This window comes from Pseudochaenichthys georgianus, unplaced genomic scaffold, assembly GCF_902827115.2.
Source record: "Pseudochaenichthys georgianus unplaced genomic scaffold, fPseGeo1.2 scaffold_1334_arrow_ctg1, whole genome shotgun sequence".
NCBI classification, from domain to species: Eukaryota; Metazoa; Chordata; class Actinopteri; order Perciformes; family Channichthyidae; genus Pseudochaenichthys; species Pseudochaenichthys georgianus.
Window position 1 is genome coordinate 29530 of NW_027262218.1, and position 3737 is coordinate 33266.

The window sequence follows — 3737 nt, forward strand, 5'->3', positions numbered from 1 at the left end:
CATATATATATATATATATATATATATATATATATATATAAAGCAAATGCGATAAGATAAGAGGTACTTTATTAATCCCAATTTAGGGAATGTTTGTGAAACGCAATAGACAAGGTGCATGAAGTAGAAATAATATAGTGCTGGAGAATGTTGCAAGGTTTCCCAAGATTCAAAGTCTTTATTGTCTGAAGCAGTTCATCTTATTGTGTACATAGACTTTTATTTGACATGTTGACTTCATCTGCATTGGTCTCGCAACATTCACGAGAACCTTTTCTGTTTTGTTTTTTAAATGTGTTTTATGTCTTAGGATTCATGTTGTTTGTTCTCCTGCAGATACCTGATTATAACACACGCAATGATATTTCTCACACACTCCATATGATGTGTGTGTGTGTGTGCGTGTGCGTGTGTGTGTGTGTGTGTGTGTGTGTGTGTGTGTGTGTGTGTGTGTGTGTGTGTGTGTGTTGGCGTATTGATCGTGAGCGTACCTGCAGGACTCTTGCAGTCTTGGACACGAGGATCTAAAGGTGTCGCAAAAACTGGAAAACGAACCCATTAACATTTATTCTTTTGCGTCTACACACTCGTGGATATTTCACACACACGAACCATTGCTGGCTCCAATTACACCTCATGATGGCGGTGTGTGTGCATGTGTGTGTGTGTGTGTGTGTGTGTGTGTGTGTGTGTGTGTGTGTGATTAAGGAGGGGTTTCATGCATCGAGGTGTATCAGGGATGATTAGCGGTGGGATTGGAGACTGACAGACCTCGGTATGTGTGTGTGCACTGCAGCAGAGAGAGAGAGAGAGAGGGACAGAGAGAGAGAGAGGGAGAGAGAGAGAGAGAGGGACAGAGAGAGAGAGAGAGGGAGAGAGAGAGAGGGAGAGAGAGAGGGAGAGATAGAGAGGAGAGAGAGAGAGGGAGAGAGAGGATATCTCTTCTCCTCTAGGTGCTCTCGCTCTCTCGCGCGAGTATCGTATTTCTCTCTGTGTGATAGCTCTCTCGTTCTCTCTTTCTCTCTTTCTCGTTGCTCGCGTCTCTCGCTCTTTTCGCCTCGTCTCGTTCACTTCTCTCTCGCTCTTCGCTCGGCCTCGAGTTTTTCGCTGTTTTGTTTGTGGTTTTGTGTGTGTGTGTGAAGCACTTCCTGTCCCTGGTATGGAGGTCAATGGGTATTTCTGAAAGTTGTGGTTTCGTTGTTATTCTGAAATAAGTGTTGCTAGCAAGTGTCTAAATGAGACGACTAAGTGTCCCCACGCCCGACACGAGCCGCCTCCAGCGTGAAGTCATGTGACCGTGCTGTGGTTCCTGTATACACTAGCAGAGCCTCGCCTTGCTCAGAGGACTCAGAGGACTCCACTCTCCAAAGCTAGTGTACTTCCAGTCAACAACACTTTACCCCAGATGGGACTCGAACCCACAATCCCTGGCTTAGGAGGCCAGTGCCTCATCCATTGGGCCACTGGGGCTATACATCATGTAGTTTAGTACTGTGCGATCACAGGCGGCGCGGGAGGCTCAGGTTTGGGTCCGGCGTCTATCGAGAAGAGATCAACTCAGTGACCGCCTGCTGACCAATCAGAGCTCAGGGTGCGGAGTTTAAGTCTCTCAAGTCACATCACAGGAGAAAGGAACTACAGTGATGTCATGAACCCGTTGTACGCTTTTCACTCGGTAGTTAGTTCTGTGTCCTCCGTGCCGCAGCTCTGAGGCTCGTACCCTGGATGATACGTTATATTTTTATTTTACCAGGATGCAGTGACACAAATATTTGGGAAGCCTTCCCTAGCGTACAGCACCCGCCGCCCCTGTGTACGATTCATATGTAAATGCACACGTGAGGACGAGTATCTTCTGTCGTACAAAAGTAGAACTAAATTTAGCTACATTTAAAAACGACGGTTGCTAACAATTGTCTAAATGAGACGACTCAACTTCATCACGCCCAACATTAGCCTCCTTTAGCTCAGCGGTGAAGTCATGTGACCGTGCTGTAGTTCCTTTATAGCCCAACATTAGCCGCCTTTAGCTTAGCGGTGGTGAAGTCATGTGACCGTGCTGTAGTTCCTTTATAGCCTAGCCTAGCATGCACATACACTGGGTGTTTCTCAATGTCGAGTAAGGATGCTCCAGAGCCACTATTTCAAGCATGCTACGTCATCGAGTGCCGCCGAAGGACTGTTCCAATGTCCAGCATACTTGGAAATCTACCGAGCCCGGCGTACTTCGTAGCGAGAAATTTCGAGGCTGCACATGTGTAGACTCCGCGGTCTTCAAATCCCCACAATGCTTTGCGCACGGACCAGTTTCCCCAAATCTGTGGTGGAAAATGTAAGGCGGGGCCTCTCCCTCTCCCGCCTGTTCCACTCTTCGTTTTTCGAATGCCAGGAAGGATTCTTGCCTCGCTTCTGAAGCAAGACGCTCGGCAGAAATTGCTTGGTAGCACTTGTCTTCCAAGAATGCTGGACATTGGAACAGTACTGTGGCGGCACTCGATGACGTAGTATGCTTGAAATAGTGGCTCTGGAGCATCCTTCCTCGACATTGAGAAACACCCAGAGCCTCATCTTGCTCAGAGGACTCAGAGAAGTCCAGTTTCCAAAGCTATGGTGCTGCCAGTCAACAACATTTTACCCCAGATGGGACTCGAACCCACAATCCCTGGCTTAGGAGGCCAGTGCCTTATCCATTGGGCCACTGGGGCTACATGACCTCTCTATTGTCTGCAGCTCTGTGTCCGTATGCTCTTCTATTGAAGCTCTACAGCGAGCAGAGCTTCTCTCCACCGCCCACTCTGACGTGTGGGCGGCACAGAGGCCCTCTGATAGGCTCATCAGCACAGAGCCCCTCTGATAGGCTCATCAGCACAGAGCCCCTCTGATAGGCTCACCAGCACAGAGCCCCTCTGATAGGCTCACCAGCAGCAGGAATAACTGCAACAGATACAATATAACATTTACCATTGAAATGTCTGGATCTCTGATGTGTGTTGCAGAGTTGGGTATTCACGATAACGATTGTTACAAACCGGTTTCCAACGAGAGAAATCTGTTCAATGGAAACCCTGTCGAATGCTCTTTGAAGTGCTTCAGAGTTGTGGTCGTTCTTTCAAACTGACTTTCTGTCCAGTTTTCATCGATATGTAAGATGTACAGAATGTCGGCCCAGGCGTGTGAGGAGCAAGCGAAGCGAACGTGCAGCCAACGGGCATTGGGAAAACACTAATAATATGAATATGCTTTGTTTGGCTTTGTTGGTGGTTTTACTCACCAAGTGTGCTTCAGAGACATGGGGAGAAACCAGCTCCAGAAAAGTCACTCCTGAGTTCTTGGATGTTAAATAATCAGAAGTGTTCGCTCAGCAAACATCAGTGAAGCTGCTTTGTTCCAGCTTTGATCGCCTGGTCTGTTTGTTCTGGGATGTGAAGACCCTGCTTATCATTCAGCTCCTGATGAAACCTGCTCCAGCATCATCTCCGTGACGACCGCAACGCCACGACGACACCGACTGGCTAATGTACATATTTCAGTTGTTTTAGCAAACGACCAACATTAGCCGCCTTTAGCTCAGCGGTGATGTCATGCGACCGTGCTGTAGTTCCTTTATAGCCTAGCCTAGCATGCACATACTCTGGGTGTTTCTCAATGTCGAGTAAGGATGCTCCAGAGCCACTATTTCAAGCATACTACGCCTTCGAGTGCCGCCGAAGGACTGTTCCAATGTCCAGCATACTTGG

At 47.9% G+C, this 3737-nt stretch overlaps 2 non-coding genes across 2 annotated transcripts; both read right to left on the reverse strand.

Annotated features, from left to right (window-relative positions):
• Positions 1–1397: 1397 nt before the first annotated feature.
• trnar-ccu (transfer RNA arginine (anticodon CCU)) lies at positions 1398–1470 on the reverse strand. The gene has a single exon. It is a non-coding gene; the product is annotated as a tRNA-Arg (tRNA).
• Positions 1471–2632: 1162 nt separating this feature from the next.
• On the reverse strand, positions 2633–2705 carry trnar-ccu (transfer RNA arginine (anticodon CCU)). The gene has a single exon. It is a non-coding gene; the product is annotated as a tRNA-Arg (tRNA).
• Between the last annotated feature and the right edge of the window lie 1032 nt (positions 2706–3737).